The sequence below is a fragment of the Oryzias latipes genome, chromosome 21 (genome assembly GCF_002234675.1).
Source record: "Oryzias latipes chromosome 21, ASM223467v1".
In the NCBI taxonomy this organism is placed as follows: domain Eukaryota; kingdom Metazoa; phylum Chordata; class Actinopteri; order Beloniformes; family Adrianichthyidae; genus Oryzias; species Oryzias latipes.
The window spans coordinates 15,443,054-15,468,356 of NC_019879.2; the positions used below are offsets into that span (position 1 = coordinate 15,443,054).

A 25,303-nucleotide genomic window follows, 5' to 3' on the forward strand; every position below is an offset into this window, starting at 1 on the left:
CCTGAAAATGGCTCTGTTGCTGACTGTGCTATAGAATGTCAAAAACAATCAGAGGATTTTGTTCCGCTCACCAGTAAAATCAGCAGGATTTGACAGTGTTTCTAAAGCATGGAGCTTGTGGTAAAACAGCACATTTCCCTTGTCTGTAGCTCACAAAAAGAAACAGTGGATTTGGATACAGCCAATCCAATGATCATATAGCTGTGCTGTAGATAAATACAAAAGATTTCCTGAAAACTTGGCAAAGTCACACAGATAGGATTATATGAATGTGAGGGTTTTTATTTTATTTTTTTATATTTAACAAATTTTTTTATTATATCACAAATGCTTGTTTTAACCCTTGTGCTATCTTAGATGACCCCACCCTTACTTTGACGTGTTCTCCCTTCCATGACAAAGGTGGATAAAGGTGAAAAGATTTCATGTAATCCATGGACACCAGTGAAGATCACAAATCATTGAAGAAAAAAGGTTAAGCGCACTGTCTGGTGGGTCCAGATGACCCAAATCCCAACATTAAAGTGCCTAGGATAGCTAAAGGGTTACAGCTACACACACTGGGCAAGTTGCTCGCATTCAAGAACGTGCATTTAGCCCAGGGTCTTTTTCTTTTTCTACTATTTACTTGCCCGGGATTTTGCTAGAGGATTGGTGTGAAATCAAAGTCAATTTGAAAATCAAAGTTTGACCTGGTTTAAATTTCTATGCGTGTTAAGTGGCTGTCTTATTTATATGTAGAGCCCGTAGAGCGGAGGAGCAAAATTTGGACAATCAATCTTTCCATGGTTAGGAGTGGCAGAAGTAAGGGACCACATTGAGATCAACAGGTAAGCATTGCTGAGGCTACTTAACATAACCTACAAGTTTTCCATTGCATCAGAAGCAGAGATGTCAGCCATAAGAACAATGGTTCTGCCAAATCGACTTGTGCTTGAACTACTAACTGCATCATTGGGAGGCAAGATGGTTTGAGACACCTGCTGCACTTTCATCCCGGATGACACCAGCAACGGACAGGACATTGCTACCGCACTGCATGACTTCACGTTAAGACTGCAACTTCAGGTGACAGTCCCACTGGTGACATCTGGTCCTGGCTTACGCCTGGCCCATGGTGGCATCTTCTGTTGAAATTATTGAAACCTATACTCATTGTTTTGTGCCTGTTCTGTCTTTTTACAACATGTAGTTTGCCTTTTGTCAAGTCCATGATAACAAAGGCCACCTCACAGGCTTTCATTCTTTACCAGCTGGTCCCACAAGGTAAAGCTGACCCCCCCACCCCCACCCTCCATGTGAATACTTCTACTTCAAAGGCATCGTATGAATCTTTCAATGAAAATGTCAAAAGCAAGTGGTGAAATTATGTTTTGATGCCATGTTCTTATGTATGTATAACCATGCATGTTTGTACCTTTCATTTATCCGTGTTTACTTATGATGTGTTTGAAATGATAAACAGGAGGGGATGTAAGGTTTACGTAGCTATCATTACACGCTATTATCACTAGACAATGGTTGTGTCTCAGTTCTGTCTTTCAGTAAGAAAACACTGACATGTTGGTGCTGACTATACAAGATATGATGTTCCTGTACTGCTTGATTGAATGACCCACCTTTATGTTATCATCCCCGGCCACCAATAAAACCAGACTGGATACACTGGGAAGGCAGAACTCTTCTGTTGCAGTTTGGGCTGTGACAGATAGGCTGGTTCTTCTGGTTCTTCTCTTTGTTAGGAAAAAGTCATAACCCTGACATCTATCACAGCTAGCTCTGCTGAGAAGGTGGGGGTGTGCGTGTTAGCCTGTGGGTGGGGCAGGACAGACTTTTTTAATTCATTTAACAAATACCGAATGCAAAAAACACAGAAATGCAGCATTTATGCAAATATAATGTACAATACAGAATAACGTTGTTATAACCTTAAAAAAATCTTAATTATTAAGAACATTCACAGAAGGAAAAAGAAAAGAACAAACCTAAAAATAAAAAAATAAACGTAGACAAATGGAACTTTGAGAGTAAACTTATGTCATTAGTCCAAAAGATTTACAGACGTTAATCGTTTTTTGAGCCTTTGTATTTTTTTAAGCTGAAACTAAATTTATATATATCTGCAATTCCAGTTTGAACACGAAGAAATCAGGGTTTTTTATTAGAAAATTTACTTTTATGAATATTAAATTTAGCCATTAATAACGACATGTTTATAAAAAAGAAAGCATCACGATCTTTGAGTTCAAAACTATAAAAACCAAATATTACGTTTTTATAATAGAGTTATAAATCAGCAATAATAGAGTCTGTGATAAATTTGTGGATGTTTCTCCAAAATTTGTATATGAATTCACAAGACCAGAATAAATGAGAGCACGTTTCAGGTTGTTTCTGGCAGAAATTACAGCTGGTGTTTATGTCAGCTTTGAATTTAGTTAAGTAATGTTTTGCTGGGTAAAATCCATGTATAAGTTTAAATGAGATTTCTTTGACTTTGTTAAGAATTTTTGTGGTAAAGACCAGACTTTTTTCCATTCAATGTTAGATGTAAAATTAGCCCAATAAAAAGTAGCCGATGGAACAGAAACCAGAAAATCTTGGAATAAAGCTCTGATCAGGACAGACTTTTTCTGGAAGGGGTCGTTCCTCACTTTGCGTCACAATGTGAGAACCCGCTTGTACTCAGAACGCAGATTTTAGAGAAATGCTCAGTATTTCTCCAAAAATGCGATAGGATCATATTACCGCTTTGGGGCTGTTTTTGTGAGGAATTAACATTTAATACACTTAAAGCTCAAAAGCGTTGATTTTGCATTATATATAGGCTTTAAGACATCTTTGGCCATTACAGCCACTGTGTCTGATTTATGAAAAGAAAAGTTGTGTGCTTGATAAAGAAGTTTTTTTTTAATTCAAAATACCTTTCAGGAGAAACATTTGAGCCAAGCTTCAGATCTCGTAAAGTCCAAAGAATGTAAAAGAAAATGATGCCGGACAAGAATACTACCGTAACTGTGGAGCTCCTCGTGATGATGGAACACAGAGTCTGTCCTCAACTGAAACATGGAGGCACAAACTGTATCTGCCAATGTCATCAGAAGGCTCCCTGCATGATCAGGGAGGGAGAGATGATAAACTGAGTGCTGGTAACTGAGGTGATCCTGTGATATGAGCTGTGTTTTTCCCTCTTTTTTTTACCGTTAGAGGACAGCAAGTCATTTGAAACTCTGCTTGCTGCGTTAAAGGCATTATTTTTCAGTCTCCTGTGCTGTAGAACATGGGTTTTATGGAGCAAAGACAACATAATGATTTCAAAATTATCAATTTCAGAAGTGTGCCAAGTTAGAGATCTTTAAGAAAGTTTGTAGTTGTGGAAAATAATGTTTAACTTTTTTCTTGCTGGATCGACCTTTAAAAACATAAAAAGTGAATAAATATGAATCAGCTACATTTTTTAAATAAAAGTTAATAATAACATTTTAAACTATGTTCAGCTACTTTGTATCCCATACACATGTTTATAATAAAAAATTCTCATGGCGGAATATCAAAGAGAACAAATTAAGGAAGAGGACGGTTTAAATGGAGCTAGTTGCCTAAAAAGCATTAAGATCTGAGTAAAAATGTGAGTTTCACCTCTCAATATTTTTTATGTATCTTAAAAGTAAAATAACGATAGGCTATATATGTCATCATTAATTCTTACGGTTTTAGAGACCTAAAGAAATTTTTTGCTAAGTTTTTTTAAAAACTCCAAAAGTTGTTTTTGTTAAAAAAAACAACAACATTTGAAATAATATTTGAAAAGAGACATGTTTGAATTTAGAAACGTAATATGAAAATCAAGCATTTAAGGTACCATGAAACTACACATAAAGCACTTTACTTTCATAACTGCTGACTTTGTGGCAAAAAGATACAGAGCCCTGGACAAAACATAAAAATATGTTCCCTCAAATTAACAATTTGTGGCCATGAATTTGTATTTTATGTGCTCAAATTATTATTTTGTAGCACACATTAACATTTTGTGCGCACTGAGTATTTTAGTATCTTCAATTCCTACTACTAATTTGTGGTCACAAACTACTAACTTGTGCACACAAAACAATAAATTGTGGCCACAAAATGCTAATTTGAATGCACAAAATACTAATTCATAGCCAAGTTATTTATTTGACATGGAGGAATATCCTTTTTTTGTGCACATCTTTTTGCATGTTTTTATAGCGTTTTCTTAGGCACTAACAAAATCAAAAGACTAAAAACTGGATGGGTACTAATATAAAAAAAGTATAGGTTGAAAAGCCATAATCTGTTGTGTATATTTTGTTTTGCCATGATAGTTCTTTGCTTTTATTATTTCTAAAAAAAACAAATTACCATCAAAATTGCACAAAAATACATAAAAAATGGAAAACACAAAATATTAGAATAAAAACATCCTTTTTTTTTACATGAAGACAATACACTTTCATAATTTAAGGGGGCAATTTGTCTTGTTCCTATGTCAATGTCATGTCCAAAGCTCCATTAAAAAAAGAAGTCCAGAATTAATTAGTTTTATTTAGCTCTGTCTTTAGCTTTCAACAGGATTTCTATTTAAAATCTGACAGTGGCTTTAGGCCTTTTTTTTTTTTGCTAGCTTGCTAACTTCTCCGCTGATGAGTATGACGAGAGACACACACAGCTGCAATGCACGAGTTAATCAGCTCAAGGAAGTCCCCGTCATGTTTGCTTTAATCAACGGAAGATGTATCTAAATTTAGATTTTTTCTTCTTTCAGAATTTTATTTCTATTTTTCATGGCTATTGTTTTGAATCGATAGCCCATCGTATGCCTCCCCCTCCCCTTCCACCTATTATTCCAGCAAAGAACGGGGCCGTTTGAGACTCGGAGCCCGGTGACGTCAGCGGACTGATCCAGCAGCTGTGGAGGCGAAGGAGGAGGAGAAGGAGAAGGAGGAGGAGAAGCAAAGACACCACCGCTTCTGTAGCTCGCGGGAGGACTTTACAGTTCGGACCGCTTTGTGTTCGAGTTTTTAAGTAAGTAAGTGCAGGTGGAAAAGACTCTTCGTGTTGCGTGCTGCTGATATTTATTTTCACGCTCCTCAGTCTGTGGAGTTTTAAACAGGGGAAAGATTGCTTTTGTTTGTTTGTTAACCTGCTGAAGCTTTGGGCGAAAGTGTGGAGGAATTGGAGCGAAGAAGTGGAGTTGTTTTGTGTTCTTTTAGAAGTTGTATTTAGGTCAGAAGTTGAGGCATGACTCTTAGTTTGTGCCTTTGAATTTGATGCAGTCTAAGGGAAACTTTGTTGCGCAAGTGTCTGCGCGCAAGGTGGATTCGAAAAGATGTCGAGTTTTTTCGGGCTGTTCCCTTTTTTGCTGAGTATCTCCGTTGAGTCAGCCTTTCACATGATTTCGGAGGGTATTTGTGAATAACCTTTCTACATAGCGGCGTAGTATTTTTGTAAAGAAAAAAAAACTTGTTAGTTTGAGGCCATCTATCTATAAAAACCTAGGTGTCAACACGTCTCTTGCTCTTGTGAATCTGTCGCCTGTGGATCATGAAGGCTGTTGTCAGTAGAAACACGCAAATCTGCTGGTTAGAATCGAGGGTTTGTAGACTATGCCATTTTCCTCCAAAAATATCCCATTTCCCGCCGTGGAAAATGTGATTCCATGCGTCAGCCTTGCTCTCAAATCACTCATTTAAGGAAGAAGTTTGAAGAAGTGCTTCTGCTTTCCCTCAGACCAAAAAAGATGTGGAATGGGGGATTTGGAGTGGGCTGGTTTGGCGACCACTAGTTGTAACAGTCCTTTGTAATGAGCGGTGCACGCTATCAAACACCATGAATTCCTAATCAGGCTGGTGTAAAAAAGCTGCAGAACAGCAGTGTATATAGCAGAAAGCTGCTAGGGGCGGTACTATCCTTGCAACACTAGGGGGGCCCAAACCCTTTTCCATCACTGTTGACAAATATTTATGTGGTATTTTGAGGTTAATACCTTGTGTATGTGTGTGTGCATGTATGGTGAAATGACATTAAGCGAATACACAAACATTGTATTATATAAATAAATAACATAAGAAGACAATTTGTATTTGATAGCTATTTTTCTTAGGCCGATGTTGTTCACACGTATTTACATGCGGCCAAACAGAAGAACTGATGGGAATTCATGTTTGCTGCATGTAATTTTTTGTGGTAAAGACGAGAAAAAAGTCTGGTCTTTACCACAAAAATTCTTCTTAACAAAGTCAAAGAAATCTCATTTAAACTTATACACGGATTTTACCCTGCAAAACATTACTTAACTAAATTCAAAGCTGACATAAACACCAGCTGTAATTTCTGCCAGAAACAACCTGAAACGTGCTCTCATTTATTCTGGTCTTGTGAATTCATATACAAATTTTGGAAAAACATCCACAAATTTATCACAGACTATTATTGCTGATTTACAACTCTATTTATTATAAAAACGTCATATTTGGTTTTATAGTTTTGAACTCAAAGATCGTGATGCTTTCTTTTTTTATAAACGTGGCACCGAGATGCACATTGCTGCATTGTCTGCAAATATTTTAAAATTGCTAAATTTTGTTGTGGGTCGCATACATTTTAAGGGGTAATTGTAGCAACAATGTTTACCAAGTGGCACAGTGAATATTTTAAGTGCGGCTATATTAAGCCATGTATTTTTTTCAGCATTCAAAATAAGTGTGAACTAGAATATTTTAGAAATTACGTGCCAATGGTCGCCTAGTAGTTTGTATGCAAATTCTTTTTTTGTATCGGCTTGTATAGTGTAACAGTCTGTTCATTTCCTTTTTGATGTCATACTTGGTCACAACTGACAGTTGAGCGAAAATTCTCAAAGACGGCGACAATGATGATAAATGGTAACCTTAAATGTGCTAAAACAATCTTATTTAACAAATATTCAACAAAGTAGAAGCCATAAAGCGTCCCTGACATAATTTGTAAAGACAAAGCAATTGCTCGCCTATTGTAAAATAATAGAAATATGAATTATTGTAAGGTTCTTGTTCTGGCTTTTCTGATTTTTTTTTCACAGGTTCCTTTCATTTGCATCAAAAGCAAGTAAAGTAGTTTTTAATGTTGCTTTTAGCCCATAGATGGCTTCAGTGCAAAAACTGACGGCGTCTTCTCTCACAGCCACACTAGTTCTACATTTAAAAGTGAGGATTAGCAACAAACAAAAAAGCAGACGACAAAGAATGGGAACATCTGGTGACCAGCCAAAGTCATAACAACCCCACAAGAACCACAAATGTCTTATTATCAATCAGATGAGTTCAAAAAGACAGCTATGTCATTACAATGTGCTGATGGAATTTTTAAAATGTTAATTACATTTTTAAAATGTGTTGCTTCATATTAATTTTTGAAGCTTTGTTGGAAAACATCTAGAAGCTCTACCTGAAGAGCAGCAGACACTTTGCTCCTCAGCTTTTTGCTGAAAGGGATATAATATTTGTTGAAAAAAAACAAAAACCTTTTCATTCAAACTCTAAGATTATTGTAGAAATATAATAAACAAAAATATGAAATGCAATTAATGAAATACAAATAACAAACTGTCAGTCTGGTTTATGTGGGAACAGTTTGGATCAAGCTGGAATAAAAAGCTAAATCCAGAGGCTTTTTCTTTCATTCTTGATTAATGATGTTTATAGAAACATCAATCAAACAGAAATGTTTAAATTTTCGGCAGCACCAAAACACATAGGCCAATATGGATTCTGCCAAAATAAATATGACTAATTGAGTAAATTAAAAATGAACACATGGATTGAATAATATTTCACTTAAATCAGTTGAGCTTCTACTTTATTTTTTTTGGTTGGTTTTGAACTTTTTCTTTTTTAAAAGCTTGCAGTTACATTTGCTAAGCACTAGCAGACTAGACTCTACAGCAACTAAAGGAAAATAATAAAAAGTAATGTTTTGGACATCAGCAAACATGTATTTACTGAAGTTGATTTTGTACAACAATTAGTAAAGCTGATAAAGTAGAATACATTTTTCTGATGCTTACAAATGTAGATATGTGTGTGTGACTCATCTAAGAGGTGGGAATTGATGCTGGACGTGTCAGTTTGTTTCTCCATCCAAACATGATGGGGAAACTTAGCTGGAATGTTTGTGTCTTTCTGGCATGGCGTGTCACAATCAGACACGCTGCATATGTCTGATGTTTGTGTGTGTGCTGGCTGCATAGCTAGTCTTTCAATCGACTGAGGTGCTCTGTTTCTTGGGTTTTTAATGGCTTGATGGAAAGTCAGACGAATGGAATCTGAAAGCTGAACTCTGCATTGCTAACCTTGGTATGTTGATCTTGTTGTTTCTTCTGAGCATCACTGCATTGTGGGATCTCTGATACAGTATTTTTCTACCACATACCGTGAACCAGGATTGTAAATGAGGGCTTTGATAATCTATTCATTGAATCTACAATAAGTTATTTTATTATTTTGACTGTTGTCAAAAAAAGTTTTGATGTTTAACACTAAATAAAAGCGAGTTTGTCTTTCTTGATGAAGGCATGGGATTAAGACAATTTTTTATTGTGGTCCAAATGATCTTAAGTAAATGGACAGTAAAACAGAACCACAAATTTATTTTGCAGATTATGTTTAAATTATACATTTTTTTTAATCAACAAAGCATTTAATTCAAATTCTTGTAGATTTTATTATGTTTATCCTCACTCTTCATAAAAATAGGAAGTAGAGCCTCTAAAAATGGAATAATGAGGCTTTTTGTGTGGAGACAACCTCCTTGTTTACAGAACCTCCATAATTATCTTTGAAGGAACTTCAGAAGGGCTTGTAATAAGAGGCAGAGTGCTGCAGGTACCAGTTCATTTAACTCTGTCACATACCAGCTTTCGGTTACCTGCGACAGCACCACAGCCAGGAAATCAGTTGCTGAGCACAGTTTGTGACCTGCTGAGCAGAGCCAGACATCCTTCCATGCCTTGTTATCGGGCTGGCTAACAGATGATTGTTGTTCTTAACACATCGCCTGATGCAGCGTTTCTGCCAGTTTTTGAAACATAGCTTTGAAAGGGACTGTTTGGCCTCAGTATGTCCACAGAATAGTCTGTGGACTTTGCTATTTGCTATTAGACAGCCGATCCCTTTGTTAAAACATTGAAATACTCATGGTTTTCATTCAAAATCAGACCCTTATTTTTAATTGTCTTGAGTAATAATAATAAATACAACAATCTAGAGACATGTCAAACTAAGATACGTTAGCAGCACTGATGTCTTTAAGCTCAGTCACTCTGACTGCACACTGAAACATTTGAAAACATCACACTGAATATGACCACAGGAAGAGGAACTCTGTTCCTCTTCCTGTGGTCATATTCACACAAAGGAGGACCAGGAAAATGTTCTCTAAGGAGATTTGAAAGAATACCATAGACAAGCAGGCTAGGTGACCATCTGCAAGCAGCTTGATGCCCCTGTGATTACAGCTGGAAATGTTATTTTGAAGTTTAAAGTTAAAGGACTGTAGACAACCTTTCTGGAGAGGGCAACTGATGACTTCAAGTTTCTTCCTAATGTGGGCTGTTTTCACAGTAAAACATAGTTTTTGCATCATATCTTAAAATTTAAAATGACACAATTTTGCTTTGACGCTTTAAGACTGAAGATGTCACCAGCGACAGCAGAATAACACAAGCTCCTTGACCTGTTGTAATTCCTTGACCGTTTATGCGGTCGACATGAATCAGATAAGGATTGACACGCTAGCTTACATGAATCAGTATCGCCACGCTAGCTTCCAGCGCCTCACACCTCCTACCTGCAATTACTGTTGCAAAAAATGGCGAGCAATATTGAAGCTATCCAGCCGTACAGTTTTGAACCAGAAGTCAGCTCAGACTAGGAAAACATCAGAATGGAGTGGAACATGGAGCTTGTGGCGCGCCCATTTTATTTGCAAAGGGACAACTACAATCTTTTTCAAACTGCATTTTTTTCAACTGCTCCTGATTTACAATTTCAATAAATTAATACTCAGAAATGCAATTTTAATCTTCATATTCGTAATAAATGTCCTCCACCATCTGAAAAAACTACAAAGACATGTTAGAAACACCCAAAACACCATTTTCATAGTAGTGGGTCTTTAAATGGTTATAGAAGTTGGGCTGTTTTTTGTTTGTGTTGTGTCATGCAGTTTTCACTGCAGTATTCCTCACTGACTCATATGATCTCCCTTATCTGAGAAATCATCTGCACTGTGGTGCATTAGGAAGATGGTTGAGGAAATCCGCAGTTCTGACAGCATCCACACTCAGCTGGCCCTCAGAACATCCTGCAGACGTGTCGGCGATCACTTCAGGATCACACACTGACTGATAGTGTTGTTACTTTTGGCCCATGCACCCATACTTCACTGTCACCAGAACAGGTTTTCCCTCCACTTGAGGGTGGGTGCTGTCACCTTCCTGGTAAAGGGGACTCCAGTACATTTGGACAGGGCAATAACTTTTTCATGTACTTTATCTGTGGAATCCAAGCTGAGCTGAAACCTTTTTTAAGAAATGTTTTTGTTTCTTATCTGTGATTTGCCAAAGACATTTTTAAGTCCAACAAGTCACTAGACAAAGTAAAGATTTTTTCTTTTTTTTATCTTGTCGGCTGTTGAATAAATGAAACCTCTTAGCAGTTATTGTACGTCTTAATTAATCTTGGGCTTTGGCAAATGAGACTCCTGGTAGACCATTCAGTTTGTGCATTACTCCGTTTCCCATCTCAAGTCTTTGTTATTTTACCTCTTTTTTTGGGTGGGTGGATTGTTTAATTCAACAAAGGGTTCTTTTCGAGCTCTAATGGAAGTTCTTTGTTGTCTTGATGATGGATCATTATGGTCCTATTAAGCCCTACTAGGAGGCAAACATTTGCATTGCTTGATGTGTGATTTTTGATAATGTGCCAACCGGCACAGATTTAAAAGAGCTGCAAACTTAATGAAAAAAGTACTGCAGTGCCTGTAAGCACTTCATCCGCTGTTTGGGTGTGAGTACTTTGTCACTGTATGTTTGTGTGTCTTCCTGTGCAGTACTGTGCTTTTTCGTGAGTCTTTGTTTGTGTTTTCCCACACCTAAAAGGGCATTATTGATACTTTATGTACTTTCTTATTATCAGAATTTTAATAAATAGACATTTGAAGTTCACAGACGATACTCTTCTTGGTCCTTTTAATTTGATCAATTTTAAAAATGTGTATTTTCTCACATAATAGGGTTACAGTATATTGACATATCAGTAATGTGCTCTGGAAAATTATTTTAATAGTTTTTTAGATGATGTAGAGCACACTTGGCTCCCCTTTACTCCTTCATGATGTCTACCAGAGAAGCAAATCTTTAAGTTTCTGTTTCAAAAATGCAGTCAGTCTTTATTAACAACTTTTTGTTATCAAGCTCTGCGACAGTCATACAGTCATCTCACAATGTCTGTCAGTCTTGTCCAGTGATTGATAAATGCAGTTTAGTTGTATCATACGATGGAGTTTTAGTGCCAGTTTACAAACACATTTTTTTTAATTACGACTTTTAAGTCGTAAATTTACAAGAAAAAAATCTGTAAATTTATGAGAAAAAATCTCGTAAATTTACGAGAAAAAAGTCATAGATGAACGAGGAAAAAACACCAAAGTTGTTTGTTTATCGGAGCATTCCTTGAAGATGAAAGATGTTGAGTATTTTGTTAAGCTTTATTTCCGAATAGGTTTCAAAAACAAAGAAATTCTGAACCTTTTGGCGACTCAAAATCAGATTATTGTCAGTGTAGCCGGCTTTCCGGGATTCGGTAAAGCGGAGTTTCATATGTATATTAAGTATGGAGTCCTATACTGTTCATAATTAAATAAATAAATATTTAATTCAATAAATCAATATGACTTCATGCAAATACACAATCAACCAATAAATCTCTCATAAATATATAAAAAGATCATGAAATGGTGAAAAAGCTGCACACAGATTTTACATTAGCCATTATATTATTCAATATATTTCATTTTGCTTTAAAAACTTGTTCATTATTTTTATTTTAAAATGCTGTTTTAAAATAATGAACAGGTTTTTAAAGCAAAATGTAGGGAGAAGCTGTTGGGGTAGGCGAAGAATTCTGATTCAGCCCGTGTTTTTGTGAAAGGTGGGTATATTTTGATCTAATTAGGTTTTTTTTTGTATCTGCGACTACTCTGCATTTTTTTTTACTTTTTTGGAATAGTTATGGCATAAAAAACTGTGCTAACACAACTGAGTATTCAGAGGTAAAAAGAGACTAACTCTGAGGTAGCAAACATATCTGGAAGGTCTCATTAGCTGCTGTCACTTTGACAGAAAGGCAGAACATTTTTTTTCTGGACAACATAAGGCTCCAGTGTGGTAATACACAATTGTACAGTTGACAGTGTATTCTTGGAAAGCATATTCAGGACTGCAGAAATGCCAACAATCTGATTGTTTTCCACCTCCTGATGTTTGTTTCAGCTTGAAACAGAAAAAGAATCAAATACTGCTTTCCTCTAAATTGGCTTTTTGTCACTGTGAAAGGTGAAAGGAGGATACAAGTAATAATAGTTTACATTCTATCAGAAAAGCTTAACCCTGCTGAGTGTGACTATTGAACCATTTAATGTAACTTCCTGACAGGATGTTGAAATAATTTTTGGTCCGTATCATGTAATTAAATCGGCTATTTAATGAATATTTGGAATTCCAATACATGTAGAAGTTTAGTATTTCCCTTTGACCCATAGTCTCAAATCACTCAAAGCTCTGCTTTGATCATTTTGTCATTTATTTCATCTGTTTTTTTTAATATTTTGCTAGAGTTAGATTCCTTTCTTTTAGTTTCACATTAGGTTTCTGTTGATGATTGTTGCTCAGTGGTTTTGTTTTAGCAATTTTCCTACCTGCATAAGTGAAATTGGTGTTAGAAAAGACCACTGGTCAAAATGTATTATTTTTACTAAATAAAAAGACAGATTTATTGTAGTTGGGTAAATATTAGAGATGTGAAGGATACAGATATGCATGAAAAAACTAAATCTAGTACTGAGAGTTCAGGGCTCCAGACTGCGAGCAATTGGTCGCATTTTGCGACCAAAATTTGAGAGTGTGCGACTGAATTTTACATCCAGTCGCACATGCGCGACCAGTAAATTTGCCTCCCCCACCCTTCGTATTTTTTATACATTAAACGTGGAAGGGGCACGTCAATGATCAATGAAATAATCAATGAGACGCAAGTCCACACGGACGCAGGCAGACACACACACTCGCGCACATACTCATGAAACGCGAGCATGTACACTCTCGCGTGATACCTGTCTGTGAGGCGGCCACTGCGTGTGAGAAGAATAGGGAAAGCCACTGTGAGTGGCTAAAATGCGTGGAGGGGGAGGGGCCTAGAGTGCGCGTAAACATCTGTGGGAAGGAAACTGAAACAAATATCACAACCTGATATGCGCGTCTGAGCTATGAGCAAGTGAACTATTGATTCGTTCTTCCGACCTGCGGCTAGTGTACCAGTGCCAGAGTGTACAGCAGGGGTCTCAAACTCGCGGCCCGCGGGCTATTTGCGGCCCCCAAGATGATATTTTGCGGTCCCCGCCTTAATATGAAGGTTTAATGTTACTGCAGCCCGCCAGTTTGTATGAATGACACTTTTTCATTGTCGTGAGCTGACAAAGCAACCAATCACAGTGGGGTATATGACTCTTGGGGGCGTGGCAATGACCGGGCTTGAAAGCAGGACACCTGACAGCCCCCTCCCCGGACCACATTAAGGAGTTCCTTACTTTCCTTTAGAACGTATTTATTCGCTCGTAATTTTCTAAATACATGCAGTCCGTGCTGAACTTTTCTCTGGGCCGCACAGAACCGGAGGAAGGTTTAGGTTTTGGTTACGGTTACGGCGGCGCATCAAACGGTTATGCACGGCCGTTACGGCAGCACACCGCTCCCGCGGGAGTCGGGTCAGCTGAGGAGAATAAATGTCCCACGCGTACATGCGTGACAGCTAACGGGGCTTGAACTTTAAACACGCTCGAGCAAAAACAACATTAGTTTTAGACACACTGAAAATACGTGGGGAAAATGCAACAATAGACGTGTTTGAGATGAACCAGCACCTCGCCTGGATCATTGGGGAGACCAGGCGGGGGGGCTGTGAGATGAAAGCGAATCTGCAGCAAGACTGAAAGAGAACAGGAAATTTGAGTTGTCCTTAACATTCAATTTAGTTTTAATATTCTTCTCCCCCTTAGTATGATCTGTGTTATTATATATTTTATGATTATTTTAAGGTTTTGTGATGTATGTAGCCTTTTTTAATAAATTGGTATTTTAAATTATTTTAATTAATCACTCCACTACAAAAACCATCAGGACACGTGTCCCATAATGCATTGTTTTGTAGTCTGTAGGGCAGCTTTCAGTCAGTTCAGTTTCCAGCTGTGTCCGGGTAGGTTTGCCCCTTGCTCCCACCCCTTTCTCGCGATATTTTTGTGATCTCAAACACGCTTATTGTGCATCTTGGCTGCACCTATTTGGTGTCACAAAGATAAATTTCCATCCGTTTTCTTTACTATTTGTACTGTCATGACAGCGATGGTGCTGTCAGTTTACCTGTTGTTGCATCTTCAAAAGTGCAGAATAAAATGTGACACTGAATTTGAAACAGCACATTGTAATTTCTGCGTCTATTATTAAAGTATTTATTAGTAATACAGTGGAAATTAGTAGATTTGGTTATAATGTTGATTTACGGTGTGCGCCCCTAAATTTTCTGGTTGTGCCCCTAAAATTTTCAGTTAGGAGCCACTGTGCTCCTAGTGAAAAAAGTTAGTCTGGAGCCCTGGAGTTAACAGCACTATCAGTTGAAAACCACAGACACAAACACAAATATGTTGGTAAAATGTATAAAATGGATCAGTAAGCAAACAGTTTCTGGCAATCTTTGTCAGTTTTTTCTTCCTGTTTTGCTCTCGAATGTTTTTTCCTTGTATGTACATGTGATACAAACAAAAAGACGTCAAATCACAAGCTTACTTCTACAAAGTTGGGTCAGTTACAATTGGCCCAAGGTGAACCACAGTGAGGAATGTATGTTTTATGCGCTTAACATATGATAATACTTTTTTTACAGCATTGCAAACAATCTTCTTCCACTTTCGGCTTCTCCCATCTGAATAAATGAATATGACACACTTTTACTAACTACAATGAACAAAATACCCAAAGTTTAAAATACCCCAAATGCTAGGTTTGAATATATAAAGATGTTTTGTCAAAGACGTTGAGTTTCTCTGTTTAAAGGCATGTTCAAAGAGTTTAAAATGCCTACTGAATAATATATAATAGTATCCATTTAGGTAAAAGTTTTGGACTGAATTGTATTACAACAAAATTAGTTGAATATTTTATCAATTGGTGGACCTTGTATAGAGATGCATATCAAATCATGCGAGAGGGAAAGAGACACAACCCATGTAAATTTCAATATTTCTGCATATTCAAACAATTTGCACTGCATTGATTACCTGTCAGCTTACACCTATAGGTTTGATTAGTTTTGATAGATTTCAAGCGTTTTAGTCAAAGCACTAAAGAATGCAACTTTATCAATAGCATGACAGATTTTATGAAATGCACGGATAAACAGAAAAGAAAACAAACAAAAAAGACACTTAAATCATATTTGCTTAATTAAATATAGTGACCATTAACTAAAGTCAACTAGAGCTTGATTTATTTCTTGAAAAGGAATGTGAAGAAGCAAGTTTATAAAATCCCACCCATACTGAGTTAATTCATTTTATAGTTTTACATAGTTTTTGTAATCCGGTTCTGATCAGATAAGATTAATTTCAAGTTACAAAATCCATTGCCCAGTAATGATTTATCTTCAGAAAACCTTCATTCATAATTTCAGGAAACAGTAACCGTTATTTAATCATTGAATATCAGTAGAACACATTAGGCCTGCACAGGAAATCGCAAATTTATCGTTATCGCAATATCAAGCTGTGTAATATGCATGTCGCAAAAGACGACAAAAATCACAACAAACGGTTATCCACCGAATTAAATAAATCCCTTTGTGCATTTGACCAATTGGATAAAGCCCTTTTAGGTTAAGAGGCTTGCCTCCCATGTTGACTAGTTTCATTTGGAGTATAATTAAAGTTATGTTAAAAGATTGGTGAGAAATTGGTCTGAATGATGTTAGCACTCCCAAACATGCTGGTGTTTGAGGAAAAAAAAAGCCTTGAGAAAGCATAACTCAAATTTAAATAGAAATCAGGCAACGATTCAAGCTGCAGCTCAGGTTTTTTTTTCACCAAACATAGTAGCAATAAATAGCAGCAATAAAGCCGATTAACAAGATAAATTGTGGCTAAAGCTCATAATAACCTTCATTGCACCTTTAGTCTGTTACAGCTTTGTAGTTGAAACATTTCCTTACACTTGAGGAAACACCTTTGCATGTTTTTTTTATTATACAGGAAGTGAACAGTTGCCTTTCTATCATGGGGCTTCTTCAGATTGACTTTCTGTTTGTGTTTAACCTGATCTAACACCTGCAACTATTCAGATGGAGAAATAAAAGGTAACAGTAACCAGTGTCATGGCACGAAGATAAGTTCACTTTGACTCTATTTGCATTGGATGATGGGGGGGGGGGGGGGGGGGGTCTTCTTTTCATGTGACTTATCTGATTTCCATCTGTAAACCCCTACATGCACTGTTAACTTTATTTACAGAGACTACAGCCTTTTTGTGATTGAAATCACATTGGTATCCCTGGTAACTGAATACATGACATTTATCTCAGCAATGTGGCAGACTTTTTCTGAAAGATTCAAATAAAAGATAATATTTCCAGCTTATAGTTATAATCAAGCAATATTACTAGATGTAGCATACTGCTTCACTGCAAAACCCCCTTTTCTATTGCCACTTGAAAGCAGGACATCTTAGTTCTCAGAACTACATCAGGAAAACATTTAAATGCTGATATAAAGGTAATTCTATCAATAAAGGCATTTTATTTCCTATTTCTATATACTAAAAGATGAGTGTACATCTATAGTTGTAGCTGTTTGTTGAGATCAGGACGCAATGTCTGTTACATCCTCAGGAAAAGGTGAGCTTCATTGAAAGTTAAAAATGTGCAGTTGCCAAAGAAAAAATGACCGAAGGGGATGAAAAGAAGCCTTTTGTCATCATTACATTCATTCTTTCCAGTACTTCTTAGTTTTTCTCTGATCTGGGACAGAGTGCAGCCACTGATGAGGGTTAATGTGCTCTTCAACTTCCCTTTGACTGTGGTTTGGACCTAAAGTAGCTTCTTTTGTCTGGTCTGTGAAATGCTGGTCTGAATGCGGTGGATGCTGTTCTCAGTCCAAACACCTCAGAGGGTAGAAATCCAGTCATAGCGTTCATGTGAATGTTTTAACTGCAGTAGATGAGTGTTTTTTACTGCCGCTATGATTTTCTCATTGATGATGATGAAGACTCTTTGTAGCTTCATCATGGAGTTAGCTTAACCATTTTGATCTATGATGGTGCCTGAAAGGACATTTCCTGATGAAGAATCTCTGAAACATGAAATGAAATCACAAACAGTGGCTCTCTTAATCAGCACTTCATCAAACTCCTTATAATTACAGTCATAGGTGCTTATGTGGGTCACAACGTTGAGCTTGTATACATTTCTGTTAGGCTAGAAAAATGAGACTTCACTCAATATTAAACGAATACAGTACAATCAAGTCCAAATTTCTTTTCCATCAGCGACGTGTGACCGAAGCCCCATGGCAGCTCAGTTGAAGCATCACTTATCCGTGCTGTTGTGCGGAATAAACCCTCCTCTCAAACACGAAAGCTTCATTTCCCTTTTTCACAAGAGCGCCTTGAACTTTGTCGCTAAGATAAAATTAACTGCCAAGTAAGTAATTGAAACCAAATTAAAATGGAAAGCAGCACAGTCTTGGAGATGTCCAGGGCGAAGTAAAGGTGGAGTAGCATTTTATTGTCTAAAAACTTCTAACACGCATACAAAATGAGACAGCTCAGAAGGCCACACAGGAGTATGAAGACCCAAAGCTTTGAGAACCTCATCAAAAGTTTCAAAGTTTTGATGTGATTTGGCTTCTAAGTTCCAATGACTCTTTAATAAAATATTAGAGTAAAGGATCTCACCAAGCTACGTTTCCAAGCTGGAGTTTACTGCTGACCACTGAAGCACGTGTAGCAAGGGATTGTGGTCAAGCATACTGAACAGCCTTTGTGCGGTCATTTCAGCATGTAGTGATCAGAGTCACGAGAACCCTGACTGATCATGTATTTACTGTTTGAAGTCATCGTCCCCTGCAGTCTTTCACTTCAAGCCTTGATCACCTGTTTTTATTCTTTCATGAATTTATTATGGATTAACTTTTTTCTAAAAGGAAAAAAAAAAAGTTTGCAGGTAGGAAATTTTTTCCCCTGTTCATTTTGAAGTCAGTCAGGTCACATTCTAGTTTTTAATTGCTAAAGGTGGCAATGCTACACCGTGGCGCAGTGGTTAGAGCTTTTGCTTTCAGCAAAAAAGCCCTGGCTCAAGTCCTGGCTGGGGGACCTGAAGCAAAACTATCAATGGGGGAGCTTGCTGTGTGGAGTTTGCATGTTCTCTCTGCTGAGTTAGGTTCCGGTGGTCCCAAAGGGACAATGTTAAAATGATCATTGTCCTTTGAATGATAAATGGTTGAAATGCTTGATTCTGCAGATGCTTTGAGACATTTTTGTTTAAAAAAAAAAAGTAAATGGCTACATTTCAAGTAAAACTAAGGTTTTCTTTTTACACTGCAAATCCAATGCTCAATTTATCATATTTTTTGCACTATAGGGCGCACCAAAATGTAAGGCGTACCATCAATGGTATAGTTTCGAACTTATATATAAGCCGTATCAAACTTTAAGGTGCATTAAGCAAGACAAGAGTCAGATAGGAGTCAGTTAATCAGACTTTATTAACTGCGTTTATATTAACTATAGATCTTGTTTGTAACATGCTACATATTAGCCATGTTAGAAGAGTTAGTATTCACAGTACCAGTAACTCCCAACCTTGTTTCCAACAGTTAAAAAATAGATCAATAGCACTAAAACAAACGTTACTGTGACTACGGTAACTCCCAGCCTTGTTTGTAACGTGTGGAAAAAAAAAAAAAAACATTCTGACATAACTATGCATTAGCCGCGTTGGCGTGTATTCACAATAACACTCAAACCTTGTTTGTAACTGGGGGGGGGGACGGACGGACTGAGTGCTCAACCAAAATGTATCCATATATATAGTGTTCTCTGGATTATAAGGCACACTGTTTTTTTTAACAAAATAATTCAGGCTTTTAAGTGCGCCTTATAGTGCAGAAAATACAGTAAATTATAAAGTCAAGTAATAGGAATTCACAGATTTAAATTTATTTATTTTTATTTTTCAATTCAGTGGCACCTATCTACTGTATAATCCAGGACATCATCAGTCACTGTCTTGCTGATTTGTAGACGTTCGTTCGTTCGTTTGTTTGTTCGTTCACAGTCCATTTCGTGCTGCTTTAGGCCATGTCAATAGATCTCCGTGCCATGTCCCTTGTACAGAATGTGTTCAGTTTGCCAAATCTATATCTTTTATTGTGAGCAGCTTTCATTTTATTCTATAAAACATGGTATATTTTTCTTTTAAGGTTTGAACTTTGTGAGAGCTTAAACAGGAGACAAAAGTGTGAAAACGTGCATACGTGTCTGAGAAAAATGTGTTGTTTGGAGTTTTCTTCAGCCCTAAAGCATCTGGAATTACTCAAATAAAAATAAAAAGGGCTATTTCACAGATTTTGTCTATTGTCGTTTTTAGAGCGTAACTGATACATGTATAAATATGTTGATATTTTTAAGCCCACGTTATTCAAAGTTTACAGTATAGTTGGTTAGGCCAGGAGTCAGGACTATTTCACAGTTAAAATAAATGTCCAATGACTCAATACAAGCATTACAAAAATCAGGTTCATCTTTCTGTCTCTGGGTTTCCTTTTTAAATAACTCTATGCAGCTCATCAAATCAAACTTTATATGTATAGTAGTTTTCATCTCGTGCTACTCAAAGCTCTTTACATAAAAACATAATCAAATTTTTAAACCAAAGACAAGACATGAAAGAAATATTTTGTCTAAAACCCATACAATGTCCACAACCCACAAGTTTTCCAGATTCCTTGTATGTCTTGCAAGATAATAAAGTAAAAATTAAATGTGTAAAACAAGAATGAATGGCAAATCCATTTACATTTTATTTTCATCAAGTTCAGCCAACTGTTGTCTTTCCACATCAAAATAGAACATTCTACCACAGTGTATGGACATGACTTTTCGAAATTCAAAGTGTTTCCTTACTTTAGACTGTAATGATGGATGGATCATTTTTTGTTGTCATCAAATGTGTATTGTCCGCTGTGATGGTACTTGGTTGTTTTTTACTTTGTAGTAAAATAGAATAAATAAACAGAATTTTTATGTCAACAGCTCTAAGAAAAACCAGAGACAAAGCCTGAGTTACTGCTCCAGTTTCGCTAAGGTTCCATAATGCATGTATGAATGATCCAGCACTCCACGAAAATCCTCAACATCCATTGATAATTTAAGATGGCTTTCTGATTTCGGTGAGAACAGACCACTCATCTATGGCTGTATTATGTCTTGATGAGCGCTGTTAATGTTTCAGGTCTGGGTGAGCCTTTTGCAGCTGACATTTACTTTTATCAGCTTGAGGCTGCGTTAATATTTCAGAAAGGAATTTGCTGGACTTGTCTGCTTTTATATTTTAGTTAAACACTTAGAGTGAGGGTGTGTGTGTGTGTGTGTGTGTGGGGGGGGGGGGGGGATATCTTATCACCACAGACCCAAATGCTCATTTTTGTGCTGTCCATGCTTCCATGTTTTGCCAATGCTGCTGTCTGGAGTGAATGCTTCACAACTACATTTTATGGTCTGTTTTTTTTTTTTTTATCTGGAAGCTTCCTCCATAAAGATCATTCACATTAAAGTTGATTAGATTTGTTCAGGCTCATTAAAGCTCTGTATCTCGGAGCAAACACACTTCTGATTTTTAGTGTTGAAATATTGCCATTGCTGTGCCGTAAAGTCGACTGCAACATAAATCATAGTTTTAAGCCACTTTTCAGGTTTGTTTCGTCTGTTTATTTTTTTTGACTTTTTTTTTTTTTTTTTTTAGCAGCAACTGGAGGTACTTAGTTATGAGACTTTTTTGGTCCTTTCCTCTTGGACACCATTCAGATAATTCTATATTCATAGTTTTTAACATAATGTCACATTTTAAGTGCAATACCAGAGTATAAACAGTGAGATTTTTTTGAATTGGATGCACTAATTGCTTAGGAAATGAGCCAGAACTCTGTTCTCCAAGGGTTTCTTCTTCTTGTTTTTTTGGGCGGTGATTGAAACCCTTATTAACTCTTTAGCTCCAAACGTTGACGTTCTTTCAACTACCATAACTTTTCAACTGTTTACAAAATGAAAGTAGCTCAAGTGGATTCTGAAGCAGAGAAAAGCAGCCTTGCGCTGACATGAAACACTTTACAGTTGTGAAACATTTATGCAATCAACGGTACTAGCTGATTTTGTCGCGGAGAAATGTAAAGTGTTGCACAACAGCGCAAAGCTGTTTGTCTCCACAGCAGAATCTGTTGAAACTACAATAATTGTATAAATGGGCAAAGAATTACAGTAGTTCAGAGTACATGCTATTTTTTTGCTGTCGCTGGTAAACGCTTTGAAGCTACAAGGTTTAACAAAACTTTCTGCAGTTACCCGGCTTTTACTGTTCCTCATCAGAAAAAAACTATCATTCAAAACCGCCTTTTGGCTCTCTAGCCAAGCAAATGTGTCTCATGCCTACAAACCATAACAAAGGTCATGGTGATCTCCTTCAAATGTTCTGTTTTATTGTGTCAGCTGCAATCATTTGACCCCTCCTGAGTCAGATGATTACAGTAGTAGCACACAGTAAACAGAGAAAAGTGAAGGTCAAAAAGTATTCTTCTGATTCTTTTAGACCAAAAGCATCATTTTTTTTTGTTTTGATTTCGAATTGGAATAATGAGATCTCCAGATTTAATCATAAACTTTCTTTTTTCTCTCTCCTATTACTATTTTTACTACTCTCCCATCCAATCTCATTTTCTGAAGAGCTGGCTCTCCTCTGATGAGACATAAATGTTGTATAGTTTTCCATGGTTAAAGAGACTGAGTAAAACCCTCATTTTTTTATTTTATTTTCTCTCTCAGGTGCTACTAGTTTTTCTCTGAAAACCACAAAGCTTTTTGACATGTAGTTGACCTGACGAAGACAGACTCAAAATATGAATTTATGCAAACTGAGGGGTCTAATTAACAGGAACAGCTGTGGTGATTATAAATTCCAACCTGCTGTGGTTATGACATTAGGGAGAACAGGAACAGAAAGCCAAACCATGTAACACAAACTCAAAATCAATTAAAGATGAATAAAGCAGTGCAAAGAACTAAACAAAAGGAGCAGATCTTCAATGAAGGAAATACACATTAGGTAAGGTATAGCACATTTTTATCTATATAACACAGCCTAGACTCAAGGTTATTCAAATGTGAACATTGTTGAAACTTGTCTGCTGTCACCAGATTTCAGCTAATTTAGAAAAACAAAGTTGAATGTGTAAACCAATAAATTAAAATAAACCATCTCAGAGACTAATAGACTGAAGATTAATTTCAGCATGTCTACAAAGTTGCTAGCTCTTTACGTCTGGTATTTGTGTCTAACTTATTTCATGCATGAAATTTCTAGTGTTGTGTGCAAAAATCCTCTGCACGGTCGTCATTTATACAACATTACACCTTTGCAGACCTTGAAACTCCTCTTTAAATAGTGGGACAGAAAAACAGCAGCAATAATAGACAAAAAAGCAAACTGTGGATCTATCCCTGAACTGGATGAAACAGACTTCATGTCTGGTACACTGCACGAAAACTTGTTTTTTGTGTTTTACCATTTGATGTTAGAATCTGCAGAGGTAAAGAACCCTTTGATTTGCACAGAAATAATAACCAAATGAATCGCATAGAAACATGTTCTGGTATGGAACAACTGGTGTGCTGTGATTAGTCCCTTTGGTGGACACAGGGCTGCTTTGTTGGTCAAAATTTTCTTCAACAGTATTTCAGCTATTCTTGTTTTATTAAACCATACAAACTTAAATCTGCTCTAGTCTGTTTCAGATTTTTTGAAAAGAGCACTGCAGTGTAGTAGGTAACACTAGTTAAGAAGTTTTCATGCTGCTTCTAATCACTGCTATTTCACATTTGTTCGTAATCAATAGTTAAGAAGTTTTATTTACTTTTCTGCTCTGACTGCCTTGAGGTTCTGCTTTTTGTTACTGTTGCAAAGTAACATTTACTTTTTAGATCCGTAATTACTGTTATGTTGTTCAAATTTGCAGAGTTGCCGGGGTAGCTTGGTTGGTTCGGCTGGGTAGCTGGGTTGGTAAGGTGAGAGGCTACAATGCAGGAATCCAGGGTTCGATTCCCGGAGGGGGATAAACAATGGTTCTGGGTCAATTACCATATCAATGGCGAGCAATGAACATCACCCAGTGAGGGCCCTTAGGCAAGGCCCTTAACACTACTGCCTCCTGAGCGCGGTTAGGCAGCTCACCGCTCCTCCAGGGGATGGGCCAAAATGCGGAGAAGAATTTCCCCATTGTGGGATCAATAAAAGTATCAATTATTATTATTATTTAAAGTTGGAAAGTTACATTTACTTTATTTACTTAATTAAATTAAATAATTGAAAAATTTAATAAAATTTAATTACTGAGATCATTTAGCTTTTGACTAGAAATACCTACTGCTTAGAGTGTTGTAAAGAAAAACAAAATTAAGTACTTTGACATTTTACTACATTTGAGTCTGAGATTCAGGTATTTGGAGTTGCCTTTGATTGTTTGAAATTCAGCTTAAAGCTTAGTGCAGGGGTGCTCACACTTTTTTGGCCTGTGAACTACTTTTGAATCGACAATGTCTTTAAGATCCATCTATAATATATATATATATATATATATATATATATATATATATATATATAAAATACTATTAGTAAATGTTTGTTAGTTATGTTTATTAGTTACTTGTTTATTTGAACATTGGTGCTTATATCCTGATGATTAAGAACTACACAGTAAGATTACACAAAGATACTTTTGTATTAACAGATTAGGCGTTTTATTACAAAGACAGAAAGCAGCGACTATCATTTGTCATGCTCTGTTAACCGTGCAATGGGGGAGTGTCATGACATTTCAAAGGCGCTGATGGCTCCGTACGAAGCGAGTGCCACGTTAAAAACAGCTTTCGTAATGAGCTCGTATTTATCGGGCGAGAACTGCAGAGGCGATAGCAGGAGGAGACACGCGGGGCGGCTTCAATAAACACTCCGGTTGTCCGGAGTGGTCTTCTGCCGGGGACTTGACGTGACGCGGGACAGAAGAGACTTTCTGATGACAGAGAGTTTGCGCTCAGTGTTTTTAAACACGCACGTGCAGTGATGTATGTATCAGAGGATGTCCGATTGGCCAATCTACATGTCAATCAAGTCCCGTACTTCTCAGTGAGGATTTTGATTGGCTGGTGGGTTTTTAGGAAGTACTTTTTATTTTATTTTTGATCTTTTCTGGCCCGCGATCTACACTCATGTCCTTGAAGATCGACCGGTCGATCGCGATCGACGTAATGAGCACCCCTGATCTACATGTTTTCGCAAAATATACTTTATTGAAAAAGGTGAAAAATATATTAACGATTAGAAATTTTCGTGGCCCGAGCGGACAAGTGAAATTTAAAGTCTTGTGGTTCGTGATGCTCGAGCGAGCTGGACTGGGCCAGCGGACAAATGGCTATGTCGAGCCCTGCAGCAGTACAGCTAAAGTCTGCTTGCTTGATGAGAATGTATAATGGAATTTCCCATTGAACGGCTAATGCTAACACTTGTTCAACCTAAACACACATTGCTGACTTAATAAAAAGCTTTATATACTCAAAGGCATAAGTTTTAAGGAAACATTTTTCTAAGTAACCACTTGTGGTCTAAAGCTCAGTTTTTTGCCCAAATTGAAACGCCCTCCAGGAGAGGTAGAACATTTA

General features: G+C 36.9%; 1 protein-coding gene across 6 annotated transcripts in view; it reads left to right on the top strand.

The window, feature by feature from the left end:
- Positions 1 to 4,730: 4,730 nt before the first annotated feature.
- Positions 4,731 to 25,303, top strand: part of gulp1 (GULP, engulfment adaptor PTB domain containing 1) — a 121,548-nt gene continuing 100,975 nt past the window's right edge. Inside the window, exon 1 of one of the 6 annotated variants that reach the window (XM_020712831.2) lies at positions 4,731 to 5,049. The gene's annotated coding sequence lies outside the window, so the exon portion shown is untranslated. The remainder of the gene's footprint in view (positions 5,050 to 25,303) is intronic. The other 5 variants (XM_020712829.2, XM_020712836.2, XM_020712833.2 and 2 more) reach the window with 5 other exon arrangements.